Here is a 16,720-nt window from a genome sequence, read left to right as displayed (position 1 = left end):
AATTGTTGCAAGAAAGTCTTGATGTGAGTGCTGAAAATTTAAAATATCTTTACCGTACTTGTGAACTTTGCAATGAACATGGTCATTTAAATATCAAATGCAAATTGTTTCATGATCGAATCGTGTCCAAAAATTGTGATTACTTGATTTCCCTGGCGCATTATAATGAACTAAGTTTGCTTTTGGGTTATGAAGAATTGAAGCGTCAAACTAAGCATATTCCAGAATATAACCTCAAGAATTTCCTCGATATTGATCTGGAAGAGATTTATATGTATTGTGCGGTGAATTTCATTGAAAATCCTTATATTGCCAATTACATAAAGAAAATAAAACCAATAGAAGATGAAGAGAATACTAATGAAAGGGAAGAGACTTCCCAATATCCTCCTATTATTTCTTATGATGAATCAGGTAACGAGGAGGAGCCTTCTACTCAACCAATCTCATTAATAAGGAGCTCCAAAAAGAGGATTGAACCCCCACATGATGTGGTGAAGAGGAAGAAAAGAAAAAGGAAGAGAGGTAAAAAGGTATCTCTCCCAAATAAAGTTGCTCCTATTATTGCTGTGCCTCATGAAAATGAAGATGATACACTTTATGATGATCTCGTTATGCCTATTGCTTGTTGTGATGATTATGATTGGGAAGATAATGATACTTCTTATGATCTTGAAAATCTTTTTGGTACTTGCTTGGAACAATATGATAATAATGTTTGCTATACTATTGGTGCTATCCATACTATTAATGATGAGAGTGATTATGCTTATGATATGAAAAGGACCAAGCTTGGGGAAGCTATGTTTGATGAGGATGACATATTTGAGAATATATTTGATGCAATTAATGTTTGTCCCAAGCTTGGGGATGCTATGTTTAATAATGATGATATTTTTAGCCTTCCATGTTTTGATATGCAAAGTGATTATGATGAGAACAAAGTTGCTACTTATGATGATTATTGTGATGAAACTTATGTTATAAAAAGTAGTGATGATTATATTTATAAAACTTGTCATGATTATGATTACCCTTTTTCTGAACATTACTCTTTTAATGTGGAAACAATTTATAGTATTCAAGTCTCTTATGATACCCCCACTATCCCGAATGAGAAGAATTTTGCTTATGTGGAGAGTAATAAAATTTCTATGCAAGTAGATCATGAAAAAAATGCTTTAGGTGCTGGTTATATTGTTGAATTCATTCATGATTCTACTGAAAATTATTATGAGGGAGGAATATATGCTTGTAGGAATTGCAATAATATCAAGTTTCCTCTCTATGTGCTTAAAGTTTTGAAGTTATGCTTGTTTTACCTTCCTATGCAAGTTGATTCTTGTTCCCACAAGTTGTTTGCTAAAAAAATTCCTATGCATAGGAAGTGGGTTAGACTTAAATGTGCTATTAATATTCTTCATGATGCTCTCTTTATATTTCAATTCTTATCTTTTATGTGAGCATCATTGAAATCATCATGCCTAGCTAGGGGCGTTAAACGATAGCGCTTGTTGGGAGGCAACCCAATTTTATTTTAGTTCCTTGATTTTTGTTCCTGTTTATTAATAAATAATTCATCTAGCCTCTGTTTTGGTTGTGTTTTTTTGTGTTTAATTAGTGTTTGTGCCAAGTAGAACCTTTGGGAAGACTTGGGGAAAGTCTTGTTGATCATGCTGTAAAAAACAGAAACTTTAGCGCTCACGAGAATTGCTGCCATTTTTATTTATAAAGTGCTATTTAGTTAATTCTTTTTGCATATGATTAATATATTAAATCCTCAGGTCCATAAATTTATTTGAGAATTTTATGAGTTCCAGAAGTATACGTTTGATCCAGATTACTATAGACTGTTCTGTTTTTTGACAGATTCTGTTTTCGATGTGTTGTTTGCTTACTTTGATGAATCTATGAGTAATATCGGAGGGTATGAACCATAGATAAGTTGGAATATAGTATATATTACACCAATATGAATTTATAATGAGTTCACAACAGTACCTTGAAGTGGTGATTTACTTTCTTATACTAACGGAGCTTACGAGTTTTCTACTTTAAGTTTTGTGTTGTGAAGTTTTCAGGTTTTGGGTAAAAATTCGATGGACTATGGAATAAGGAGTGGTAAGAGCCTAGGCTTGGGGATGCCCAAGGCACCCCAAGGTAATATTCAAGGATAGCCAAGAGCCTAAGCTTGGGGATGCCCCGGAAGGCATCCCCTCTTTCGTCTTCGTTCATCGGTAACTTTACTTGGAGCTATATTTTTATTCGCCACATGATATGTGTTTTGCTTGGAGCATCAATTTATTTTTTTAGGATTTGCTTTCTGTTATTTATAACAATGTTTTGCATCTTTTATTTCAATAAAAGTGGCATTGATAGCCTTTACTATGCCTATGTTACAAGTATACATGTTGCTGTTTGAAAATAGAAAGTTTACCGCTGTTGCAATAATTCCCTAGAAAAGTCAGAATGTGATAAAATGTTGAAACCTTTTGAATATTAAGCTATGATAAATTTACTATAGTGGGAATTTTCTTTTATAATTTTTGGAGCTAGGGAAGTATGGATGTTGCTGCATTCTTTACAGACTGTCCTGTTTAGGCAGATTGCTGTTATGTTTGCATATGTTTGCTTCTTTAATGATTCTATTTGAGGATAGGACTATTAAATATGCAGAGGCATTTAGTATGCAATGTTGAATAATAATTTTAGGGATTTTCTACAGTAGATTATGATAAGGTTTTGGCAATGGTTTATACTAACTTATCTCACGAGTCCTTGTTGAGTTTTGTGTGGATGAAGCTTTTGAGATTTAGGGAGACCGTGATATGAGAGGAATTAAGGAGACACAAAAGCTCAAGCTTGGGGATGCCCAAGGCATCCCAAGATAATATTTCAAGAAGTCTCAAGCATCTAAGCTTGGGGATGCCCCGGTTGGCATCCCACCTTTCTTCTTCAACAACTATCGGTTAGTATCGGTTGATCCTAAGTTTTTGCTTCTTCACATGATGTTTGCTATTCTTAGATGTCATTTTATTTTGCTTTGCTTACTGTTTGAATAAAATACCAAGATCTGAAATTCTTAAATGTTAGAGAGTCTTCACATAGTTGCATAATTATTCGAGTACTCATTGATCTTCACTTATATCTTTCGGAGTAGTTTGTTGTTGCTCTAGTACTTCACTTATATCTTTTAGAGCATGGTGGTACTTTTATTTTGAAGAAATGGATGAACTCTCATGCTTCACTTAGATTATTCTGAGAGTCTTAAATAGCATGGTAATTTGCTTAAAATCCTAATATGCTAGGTATTCAAGAATAATAAAATTCTCTTACGAGTGTGTTGAATACTATGAGAAGTTTGATACTTGATAATTGTTTTGAGATATGGAGATGGTGATATTAGAGTCATGCTAGTTGAGTAGTTGTGACTTTGAGAGATACTTGTGTTGAAGTTTGAGATTCCCGTAGCATGCACGTATGGTGAACCGTTATGTAACGAAGTCGTAGCATGAGGTGTTTATTGATTGTCCTTCTTATGAGTGGCGGTCGGGGATGAGCGATGGTCTTTTCCTACCAATCTATCCCCATAGGAGCATGCGCGTAGTACTTTGTTTCGATAACTAATAGACTTTTGCAATAAGTATATGAGTTCTTTATGACTAATGTTGAGTCCATGGATTATACGCACGCTCACCCTTCCACCTTTGCTAGCCTCTCTAATACCGCGCACCTTTCGCCGGTATCATACACCTACCATATACCTTCCTCAAAACAGCCACCATACCTACCTATTATGGCATTTCCATAGTCATTCCGAGATATATTGCCATGCAACTTTCCACCATCCAGTTTATCATGACACATTCATCATTGTCATATTGCTTAGCATGATCATGTAGTTGACATAGTATTTGTGGCAAAGCCACCGTTCATAATTATTTCATACATGTCACTCTTGATTCATTGCACATCCCGGTACACCGCCGGAGGCATTCATATAGAGTCATACTTTGTTCTAGTATCGAGTTGTAATCATTGAGTTGTAAATAAATAGAAGTGTGATGATCATCATTAATAGAGCATTGTCCCAAAAAAAGGGAGAAAGGCCATAAAAAAAGAAAGGCCAAATAAAAAAAATAAAAAGGGGCAATGCTACTATCCTTTTTCCACACTTGTGCTTCAAAGTAGCACCATGATCTTCATGATAGAGAGTCTCCTATGTTGTCACTTTCACATACTAGTGGGAATCTTTCATTATAGAACTTGGCTTGTATATTCCAATGATGGGCTTCCTCAAAATGCCCAAGGTCTTCGTGAGCAAGCAAGTTGGATGCACACCCACTAGTTTCTTTTGTTGAGCTTTCATACATTTATAGCTCTAGTGCATCCGTTGCATGGCAATCCCTACTCACTCACATTGATATCTATTGATGGGCATCTCCATAGCCCGTTGATACGCCTAGTTGATGTGAGACCATATTGTCCCTTTTTGTCTTCTCCACAACCACCATTCTATTCCACCTATAGTGCTATGTCCATGGCTCACGCTCATGTATTGCGTGAAGATTGAAAAAGTTTGAGAAGATCAAAAGTATGAAACAATTGCTTGGCTTGTCATCGGGGTTGTGCATGATTTAAATATTTTGTGTGGTGAAGATGGAGCATAGCCAGACTATATGCTTTTGTAGGGATAGCTTTCTTTGGCCATGTTATTTTGAGAAGACATGATTGCTTTGTTAGTATGCTTGAAGTATTATTATTTTTATGTCAATATTAAAATTTTGTCTTGAATCTTATGGATCTGAATATTCATGCCACAATTAAGAAGAATTACATTGAAATTATGCCAACTAGCATTCCACATCAAAAATTATCTTTTTATCATTTACCTACTCGAGGATGAGCAGGAATTAAGCTTGGGGATGCTTGATACGTCTCCAGCGTATTTATAATTTTTGATTGCTGCATGCTATATTATCTACTGTTTTGGGAAATATTGGGCTTTATTATCCACTTTTATATTATTTTTGGGACTAACCTATTAACCGGAGGCCCAGCCCAGATTTGCTGTTTTATGCCTATTTCAGTGTTTTGAAGAAAAGGAATATCAGACGGAATCGAAACGGAACGAAATCAACTGGAGAAGTTAGTTTTGGAAGGAAACACATCTGATGGACTTGGACCCCACGTCAAGGAAGGAACGAGGTGCTCACGAGGATGGGCGCGCCCCCTGTCTCGTGGGGCCCTCGTGGCTCCCCTGACGTACCTCCTGCACCCATATATACCTACGTGACCTAAAACTTCCAGAACGGAAGATAGATTGGGATTTCCACCGCCAGAAGCCTCCGTAGCCACCGAAAGTCAATCGGGACCCTGTTCTGGCACCCTGCTGGAGGGGGGAACCCTCACCGGTGGCCATCTTCATCATCCCGGTGCTCTCCATGACGAGGAGGGAGTAGTTCTCCCTCGGGGCTGAGGGTATGTACCAGTAGCTATGTGTTTGATCTCTCTCTCTCTCATGTTCTTGATTTGACACGATCTTGATGTATCGCGAGCTTTGCTATTATAGTTGGATCTTATGTTTCTCCTCCCCCTCTTCTCTCTTGTAATGGATTGAGTTTTTCCCTTTGAAGTAATCTTATCGGATTGAGTCTTTAAAGACTTGAGAACACTTGATGTATGTCTTGCCGTGGATATTTGTGGTGACAATGGGATACCACGTGCCACTTGATGTATGTCTTGGTGATCAACTTGTGGGTTTTGTGACATTGGGAACCTATGCATAGGGGTTGGCACACGTTTTCGTCGTGATTCTCCGGTAGAAACTTTGGGGCACTCTTTGAGGTCCTTTGTGTTGGTTGAATAGATGAATCTGAGATTGTGTGATGCATATCGTATAATCATACCCACGGATACTTGAGGTGACATTGGAGTATCTAGGTGACATTAGGGTTTTGATTGATTTGTGTCTTAAGGTGTTATTCTAGTACGAACTCTAGGGCTGTTTGTGACACTTATAGGAATAGCCCAACAGATTGATTGGAAAGAATAACTTTGAGGTGGTTTCGTACCCTACCATAATCTCTTCGTTTGTTCTCCGCTATTAGTGACTTTGGAGTGACTCTTTGTTGCATGTTTAGGGATAGTTTTATGATCCAATTATGTTAGTATTGTTGAGGGAACTTACACTAGTGAAAGTATGAACCCTAGGCCTTGTTTCCTATCATTGCAATACCGTTTACGCTCACCTTTATCATTCGTTACCTTGCTGTTTTTATTATTTCAGATTACAAATACCTTTATCTACTATCCATATACCACTTGTTTCACCATCTCTTCGCCGAACTAGTGCACCTATACAATTTACCATTGTATTGGGTGTGTTGGGGACCAAGAGACTCTTTGTTATTTGGTTGCAGGGTTGCTTGAGAGAGACCATCTTCATCCTACGCCTCCTACGGATTGATAAACCTTAGGTCATCCACTTGAGGGAAATTTGCTACTGTCCTACAAACCTCTGCACTTGGAGGCCCAACAACGTCTACAAGAAGCAGGTTGTGTAGTAGACATCAAATATCTATCTTCCCTTTTTGGCGTGTACTTACAAACGCAATGCACTCCACAAAAATTGACATGTTTATAGGAGACATTTTCATCATAACTAGTGCAATCATCATTAGATCATGGATATTCAAAGAATTCGTACTAACAACATTGCAATCATGCTCATCATTCACATATTTTATGCCAAGCATTCTATGTAATTCTTTTTCTAGTATTTGAGCACAATTTTCCTTTCCATCATACTCACGAAATATATTAAAAAGATGAAGCATATGAGGCAAACTCAATTCCATTTTTTTGTAGTTTTCTTTTATAAACTAAACTAGTGCTAAAACAAGAAACAAAAAGATTCGATTGCAAGATCTAAAGATATAACTTCAAGCGCTAACCTCCCCGGCAACGGCGCCAGAAAAGAGCTTGATGTCTACTACACAACCTTCTTCTTGTAGACGTTGTTGGGCCTCCAAGTGCAGAGGTTTGTAGGACAGTAGAAAATTTCCCTCAAGTGGATGACCTAAGGTTTATCAATCCGTAGGAGGCGTAGGATGAAGATGGTCTCTCTCAAGCAACCCTGCAACCAAATAACAAAGAGTCTCTTGTGTCCCCAACACACCCATACAATGGTAAATTGTATAGGTGCACTAGTTCGGCGAAGAGATGGTGAAACAAGTGGTATATGGATAGTAGATAAAGGTATTTGTAATCTGAAATAATAAAAACAGCAAGGTAACGAATGATAAAAGTGAGCATAAACGGTATTGCAATGCTAGGAAACAAGGCCTAGGGTTCATACTTTCACTACTGTAAGTCCTCTCAACAATAATAACATAATTGGATCACATAACTATCCCTCAACATGCAACAAAGAGTCACTCCAAAGTCACTAATAGCGGAGAATGAACGAAGAGATTATGGTAGGGTACGAAACCACCTCAAAGTTATTCTTTCCAATCAATTCGTTGGGCTATTCCTATAGGTGTCACAAACAGCCCTAGAGTTCATACTAGAATAACACCTTAAGACACAAATCAACCAAAACCCTAATGTCACCTAGATACTCCAATGTCACCTCAAGTATCCGTGGGCATGATTATACGATATGCATCACACAATCTCAGATTCATCTATTCAACCAACACATAGAACCTCAAAGAGTGCCCCAAAGTTCCTACCAGAGAATCATGAAGAAAACATGTGCCAACCCCAATGCATAGGTTCCCAATGTCACGAAACCCACAAGTTGATCACCAAAACATACATCAAGTGAATCACGTGATATCCCATTGTCACCACAGATACGCACGACAAGACATACATCAAGTGTTCTCAAATCTTTAAAGACTCAATCTGATAAGATAACTTCAAAGGGGAAACTCAATCCATTACAAGAGAGTAGAGGGGGGAGAAACATCATAAGATCCAACTATAATAGCAAAGCTCGCGATACATCAAGATCGTACCACCTCAAGAACACGAGAGAGAGAGAGAGAGAGATCAAACACATAGCTACTGGTACATACCCTCAGCCCTGAGGGAGAACTACTCCCTCCTCGTCATGGAGAGCACCGGGATGATGAAGATGGCCAGCGGAGAGGGATTCCCCCTCCGGCAGGGTGCCAGAATGGGTCTAGATTAGCTTTCGGTGGCTACGGAGGCTTCTGGCGGCGGAACTCACGATCTATTGTGCTCCCGGATGTTTTTAGGGTATATGGAGATATATAGGCAGAAGAGGTACGTCAGGGGGGCCACGAGGGTGGAGGGCGCGCCCAGGGGGGTGGGCGCGCCCCCCTGCCTCGTGGCCTCCTCGTTGATCCCCTGACGTGCACTCCAAGTCTTCTGGGCTTCTTCTGATCCAAAAGTAAGTTCCGTGAAGTTTCAGGTCAATTGGGCTGCGTTTGATTTTCCTTTTCTGCGATATTCTAAAAAAGGAAAAAACAGAAACTGGCACTGGGTTCTGGGTTAATAGGTTAGTCCCAAAAATCATATAAAATTGCATATAAATGCATATAAAACATCCAAGGTTGATAATATAATAGCATGGAACAATCAAAAATTATAGATACGTTGGAGACGTATCAAGGTACGAGGGACTTGCATGCAGCCTCCTACTGGATTGATACCTTGGTTCTCAAAAACTGAGGGAAATACTTACGCTACTTTGCTGCATCATCCTTTCCTCCTCGGGGAAATCCAATGCAGTGCTCAAGAGGTAGCAAGAAGAATTTCTAGCGCTGTTGCCGGGGAGGTTCGCGCAAGTCAAGATTTGACTCCCTACAACGAGCCATTTCTGGCGCCGTTGCCGGGGAGTCTACGCAAAAGCCAACATAACAAGTACCCATCACAACCCTTATCTCCCGCATTACATTATTTGCCATTTTATTCGCCCTCTCTCTCTCTCTATCCTCCCTCTCTTTCTCTATTTGCCTCTTCTTGCCCGCTTGCTTTTTGTTTGCTTGTGTGTTGGATTGCTTGCTTGTCGTTATGGCTAGTCCCGTATCTTCTCCGTTGTCTCCCGAAAATGAAGTTCTAAATTTTAAGCAAAGGGAGGGAGAAAATCTAAAAGACGCTTGGTATAGAATTTGCAATGCTCAAAATAGATCTACCAGGAAGCAATCTACTTCCGTTCTTCTTCGCAATTTTTATGTAGGCGTCACTCCTTGGCACAGATATATCCTTGATACTATTACCGGAGGGAACTTCTTGGATAGACATACTTTTGATTCTTACAATGCTATGATAGATTTGTTTGGCTCACCACCTCTTTTGGTTAATGGAACTATGTTCACTTTGGAGCATGTAATGCAAAGACTTGAAATTATTGAAAATAAGGTTGCTACTGTAGAGTTAATTGAAAATTTGGATAAAAAGATCCACAACCAAATCACTCAATATGGATCTAAAGTAGGAGTCACTTTGAAAAATATTAAAGAAAAGGAACCTATAGTTAATGAGAAAATAAATCAGAATTCTACTAGAATTGATAAACTTGAGGGTATTATTACCAACTTGGGAACCGCTTTTTATTCCGTAAAGAATACTCCAAGTCCTCCTACTAAAATTTCCAAGGTTATGTATGTTCCTAAAAATAAGGGTGAATCCTCTAGTAAGGAAACTGCGGATCTCAAATCTATAAGTATTCATCCCAATCTTTTTGCTATCATTAAGGAACCATTTGTTACAAATGAATTTTTTGATCTTGTGGCTAAAAGTTTGATAATCAATAAAGAGAAAGAAATTCCTAAGGACGGTAGATGCCTCATTGAAGAATTACCTACCAAAGATGGCAATACCTAGATCTATCCTCGCTTTTTATGCCTAGCTAGGGGCGTTAAACGATAGCGCTTGTTGGGAGGCAGCCCAATTTTATTTTTATTCCTTGCTTTTTTCTCCTGTTTAGTAATAAATAATTTACCTAGCCTCTGTTTTGTTTGTGTTTTGTTTGTGTTTAATTAGTGTTTGTGCCAAGTAGAACCGTTGGGAAGACTTGGGGAAAGTCTTGATATCTTGCTGTAAAAAACAGAAACTTTAGCGCTCACGAGAACTGCTGCCATTTTTATTTGGAAAGAGATATTTAGTTAATTATTTTTGCAGATAATTAATAGATAAATTCCTCACGTCCAGCAATTTATTTTAGAATTTTTGGGGTTCCAGATCTTGCTCTAGCTACAGATTACTACAGACTGTTCTGTTTTTGACAGATTCTGTTTTTCGTGTGTTGTTTGCTTATTTTGATGAATCTATGGCTAGTAAAATAGTTTATAAAACATAGAGAAGTTGGAATACATTAGGTTTAACACCAATATAAATAAAAAATGAGTTCATTACAGTACCTTGAAGTGGTCTTTTGTTTTCTTTCGCTAACGGAGCTCACAAGATTTTCTACTTTAAGTTTTGTGTTGTGAAGTTTTCAAGTTTTGGGTAAAGATTTGATGGATTATGGAAGAAGGAGTGGCAAGAGCCTAAGCTTGGGGATGCCCATGGCACCCCAAGATAATCTAAGGACACCTAAAAGCCAAAGCTTGGGGATGCCCCGGAAGGCATCCCCTCTTTCGTCTACTTCTATCAGTAACTTTACTTGGAGCTATATTTTTATTCACCACATGATATGTGTTTTTCTTGGAGCGTCTTGTATGATTTGAGTATTTGATATTTAGTTTACCACAATCATCCTTACTGTACACACCTTTTGAGAGAGCCATACATGATTTGGAATTTGTTAGAATACTCTATGTGCTTCGCTTATATCTTTTGAGTTATATAGTTTTGCTCTAGTACTTCATTTATATCTTTTAGAGAACGGTGGTGGATTTGTTTTATAGAAACTATTGATCTCTCATGCTTCACTTAGATTATTTTGAGAGTCTTAAATAGCATGGTAATTTGCTTAAATAATCCTAATATGCTAGGTATTCAAGATTAGTAAAAAATCTTCCTATGAGTGTTTTGAATACTAAGAGAAGTTTGATGCTTGATGATTGTTTTGAGATATGGAGGTAATAATATCAAAGTCGTGCTAGTTGAGTAGTTGTGAATTTGAGAAATGCTTGTGTTGAAGTTTGCAAGTCCCGCAGCATGCACGTATGGTAAACGTTATGTAACAAATTTGAAACATGAGGTGTTCTTTGATTGTCCTCCTTATGAGTGGCGGTCGGGGACGAGCGATGGTCTTTTCCTACCAATCTATCCCCCTAGGAGCATGCGCGTAGTGCTTGGTTTTTGATGACTTGTAGATTTTTGCAATAAGTATGTGAGTTCTTTATGACTAATGTTGAGTCCATGGATTATACGCACTCTCACCCTTCCATCATTGCTAGCCTCTTCGGTACCGTGTATTGCCCTTTCTCACATTGAGAGTTGGTGCAAACTTCGCCGGTGCATCCAAACCCCGTGATATGATACGCCCTTTCACAGATAAACCTCCTTATATCTTCCTCAAAACAGCCACCATACCTACCTATTATGGCATTTCCATAGCCATTCCGAGATATATTGCCATGCAACTTTCCACCATTCTGTTTATCATGACACATTCATCATTGTCATATTGCTTAGCATGATCATGTAGTTGACATAGTATTTGTGGCAAAGCCACCGTTCATAATTCTTTCATACATGTCACTCTTGGTTCATTGCATATCCCGGTACACCACCGAAGGCATTCATATAGAGTTATCTTTTGTTCTAGCATTGAGTTGTAATCATTGAGTTGTTAATAAATAGAAGTGTGATGATCATCATTTTCTAGAGCATTGTCCCAAGTGAGGAAAAAAAGGCCATAAAAAAAGAGAAGGCCCCCCAAAAAAATGAGAGAAAAAGGTAGAAGGGACAATGCTACTATCCTTTGCCACACTTGTACTTCAAAGTAGCACCATAATCTTCATGATAGAGAGTCTTTTGTTTTGTCACTTTCATATACTAGTGGGAATTTTCATTATAGAACTTGGCTTGTATATTCCAACAATGGGCCTCCTCAAGTGCCCTAGGTCTTCGTGAGCAAGCAAGTTGGATGCACACCCAGTTAGTTTATTTTGTTGAGATTTCATACATTTATAGCTCTAGTGCATCCGTTGCATGGCAATCCCTACTCCTTGCATTAACATCAATCGATGGGCATCTCCATAGCCCATTGATTAGCCTCGTTGATGTGAGACTTTCTCCTTTTTTGTCTTCTCCACATAACCCCCATCATCATATTCTATTCCACCCATAGTGCTATGTCCATGGCTCGCGCTCATATATTGCGTGAAAGTTTATAGGTTTGAGATTACTAAAGTATGAAACAATTGCTTGGCTTGTCATCGGGGTTGTGCATGATGAGAGCATTCTTGGGTGACGAAAATGGAGCATGACTAAACTATATGATTTTGTAGGGATGAACTTTCTTTGGCCATGTTATTTTGAGAAGACATAATTGATTAGTTAATATGCTTTGGGTTCAATCTTGCGGTGTCCTTTCCCAGTGACAGTAGGGGCAGCAAGGCACGTATTGTATTGTTGCCATCGAGGATACCAAGATGTTTTTTTATCATATTGCATGAATTTATCCCTCTACATCATGTCATCTTGCTTAAGGCGTTACTCTGTTTTCATGAACTTAATACTCTAGATGCATGCTGGATAGCGGTCGATGAGTGGAGTAATAGTAGTAGATGCAGGCAGGAGTCGGTCTACTTGTCTCGGACGTGATGCCTATATACATGATCATACCTAGATATTCTCAAAACTATGCTCAATTATGTCAATTGCTCAACAGTAATTCGTTCACCCACCGTAAAATACTTATGCTCTTGAGAGAAGCCACTAGTGAAACCTATGGCCCCCGGGTCTATCTTCATCATGTTAATCTTCCAATACTTAGTTATTTCCTTTGCTTTTTACTTTGCTTCTATTTTACTTTGCATCTTTATCATAAAAATACCAAAAATATTATCTTATCATATCTATCAGATCTCACTCTCGTAAGTGACCGAGAAGGGATTGACAACCCCTTATCGCGTTGGTTGCGAGGAGTTATTTGTTTTGTGCAGGTACGAGGGACTTGCGTGCAGCCTCCTACTGGATTGATACCTTGGTTCTCAAAAACAGAGGGAAATACTTACGCTACTTTGCTGCATCATCCTTTCCTCTTCGGAGAAATCCAACGCAGTGCTCAAGAGGTAGCAGATACCCATATTGGCTCCCACATGTTCCACGATGATCTCATCAGATGAACCACGATGTCAGGGATTCAATCAATCCCATATACAATTCCCTTTGTCCATCGGTATGTTACTTGCCCGAGATTCGATCGTCGGTATCCCCATACCTCGTTCAATCTCGTTACTGACAAGTCTCTTTACTCGTTCCGTAACACATGATCCCGTGGCTAACTCCTTAGTCACATTGAGCTCATTATGATGATGCATTACCGAGTGGGCCCAGAGATACCTCTCCGTCATACAGAGTGACAAATCCTAGTCTCGGTTCGTGCCAACCCAACAGACATTTTCGGAGATACATGTAGTGCACCTTTATAGCCACCCAGTTACATTGTGACGTTTGATACATCCAAAGCATTCCTATGGTATCCGGGAGTTGCACAATCTCATGGTCTAAGGAAATGATACTTGACATTAGAAAAGCTCTAGCAAATGAACTACACGATCTTGTGCTATGCTTAGGATTGGGTCTTGTCCATCACATCATTTTCCTAATGATGTGATCCCGTTATCAACGACATCCAATGTCCATGGTAAGGAAACCATAACCATCTATTGATCAACGAGCTAGTCAACTAGAGGCTTACTAGGGACATGTTGTGGTCTATGTATTCACACATGTATTATGGTTTCCGATTAACACAATTATAGCATGAACAATAGACAATTACCATGAACAAGGAAATATAATAATAACCATTTTATTATTGCCTCTAGGGCATATTTCCAACAGTCTCCCACTTGCACTAGAGTCAATAATCTAGTTCACCATCGCCATGTGATTAACACTCATAGTTCACATCACCATGTGACTAACAACCAAAGAGTTTACTAGAGTCAATAATTTAGTTCACATCGCCATGTGATTAATGAAGGAAATATGCCTTAGAGGCAATAATAAAGTTGTTATTTATATTTCCTTATATCATGATAAATGTTTATTATTCACGCTAGAATTGTATTAACCGGAAACTTAGTACATGTGTGAATACATAGACAAACAGTGTCCCTAGTATGCCTCTACTTGACTAGCTCGTTAATCAAAGAGTGTCCCTAGTCATTGTTGTCATTTGATGAACGAGATCACATCATTAGAGAATGATGTGATGGACAAGACCCATCCGTTATCTTAGCATTATGATCGTTTAGTTTTATTGCTATTGCTTTCTTCATGACTTATACATATTCCTCTGACTATGAGATTATGCAATTCCCGAATACCAGAGGAACACCTTGTGTGCTATCAAACGTCACAACATAACTGGGTGATTATAAACATGCTCTACATGTGTCTCCAATGATGTTTGGTGAGTTGGCATAGATCAAGATTAGGATTTATCATTCCGAGTATCGGAGAGGTATCTCTGGGCCCTCTCGGTAATGCACATCACTATAAGCCTTGCAAGCAATGTGACTAATGAGTTAGTTAAGGGATGATGCATTATGGAACGAGTAAAGAGACTTGCTGGTAACGAGATTGAACTAGGTATGATGATACTGACGATCGAATCTCGGGCAAGTAACATACCGACGACAAAGGGAATAACGTATGTTGTTATGCGGTTTGACCGATAAAGATCTTCGTAGAATATGTAGGAGCCAATATGAGCATCCAGGTTCCGCTATTGGTTGTTGACCGGAGATGTGTCTTAGTCATGTCTACATAGTTCTCGAACCCGTAGGGTCCGCACGCTTAACGTTCGATGATGATTTGTATTATGAGTTATGTGATTTGATGACCTAAGTTTGTTCGGAGTCCCGGATGAGATCACGAACATGAAGAGGAGTCTCGAAATGGTCGAGAGGTGAAGATTGATATATTGGAAGGTTATATACGGACATCGGAATGGTTCTGATAAGGTTCAGAGATTTTTCGAAGTACCGGGAGGCTACCGGAACCCCCCGGGAAAGTTATTGGGCCTAATGGGCCATAGTGGAGGAGAGGAGACAGGCCCCAATCCGAATTGGACAAGGGGAGAGGGTGAGAACCCCCTGTTTCCTTCTCCCTCTCTCTCCCTTCCCCTTTCCCTCTCTCCATTGGAAGGAAAGTGGGGGCCGAATCCTACTAGGAACGGAGTCCTAGTAGGACTCCCCCATGGCGTGCCCCCCTTGGCCGGCCACCTCCTCCCCCCTTTATATACGGAGGCAGGGGGCACCCCAAAGGCACAACCGACAATCTCTTGGCCGTGTGCAGTGCCCCCCTCCACATTTTAACACCTCGGTCATATCGTCATAGTGCTTAGGCGAAGCCCTGCGCCGGTAACTTCATCATCACCGTTGTCACGCCGTTGTGCCGACGGAACTCTCCCTCGTCCTCAAGAGCTCGAGGGACGTCATCGTGCTTAACGTGTGCTGAACACGGAGGTGTCGTACGTTCGGTACTTGGATCGTTTGGATCGTGAAGACGTTCGACTACATCAACCGCGTTACTAAACGCTTCCGTTTTCGGTCTACGAGGGTACGTGGACACACTCTCCCCTCTCATTGCTATGCATATCCTAGTTAGATCTTGCGTGATCGTAGGAAATTTTTTGAATTACTACGTTCCCCAACAGAAGGTTCCAACATCCAAACAGGATGATCACTCCTAGAAGATAGAGTGAATTTTTTAACAATGTCAGTTAGATGGAGCCATCTATTCATACTAGATGCATCAGCACACCTTCTAAAAGTAAGATATAAATTAACCCCATCCCAAAATTGTACAAGAATAGCATCTTGTTGTTGGCAAATTCCAAACAGATCCCAAAATAAGGTCTTAAGAGAGCAGTCCCCAATCCCAACATCATGTCAGAAGGCCACATTTTGTCCATGCATGTCCAGAACTCCATCCGTAGAAATTCTTTGCAGGAGAAAAAACCCATGAAATACTCTTTCAGAGAGGAGAACCTCCCCTAGGTTAAGCCCAAAAAATGTCAACTTTGAGCTCTTATCCTTTTACTTTGGTGATGGATGAGGTCACAAGGGATATACAAGGAGATATCCCATGGATGGTGTGGTGCTAGTCGCGGATAGCCGGACGGGGGTTAATAGGAAGTTAGAGCTATGGAGACAAACCTTAATCGAAAGGTTTTAGACTTAGTATAACTAAAACCGAGTACATGAGGTGCGATTTCAGTAGTACTAGACATGAGGAGGAGGTTAGCCTTGATGGATAGATGGTGCCTCAGAAGGACACCTTTCGATATTTGGGGTCAATGCTACAGAAGGATGGGGATATCGATGAAGATGTGAACCATCGGATCAAAGTCGGATGGATTAAGTGGCGCCAAGTTTCAGGTGTTTTCTATGACGAGAGTGCCACAAAAGTTAAAAGGTAGGTTCTATAGGATGGTGATTCGGCCCACAATGTTGTATGATGATGAGTGTTGGTCGACTAAAAGGCGACATGTTCAGCAGTTAGGTGTGGCGGAGATGCGCATGTTGAGATGGATCGGTGACAACAAAAGGAAGGA

This window comes from Triticum urartu, chromosome 5, assembly GCF_003073215.2.
Source record: "Triticum urartu cultivar G1812 chromosome 5, Tu2.1, whole genome shotgun sequence".
Classification (NCBI taxonomy): domain Eukaryota; kingdom Viridiplantae; phylum Streptophyta; class Magnoliopsida; order Poales; family Poaceae; genus Triticum; species Triticum urartu.
The sequence above is the reverse complement of the archived record's forward strand: the minus strand, read 5'-3'. Positions refer to the sequence as shown.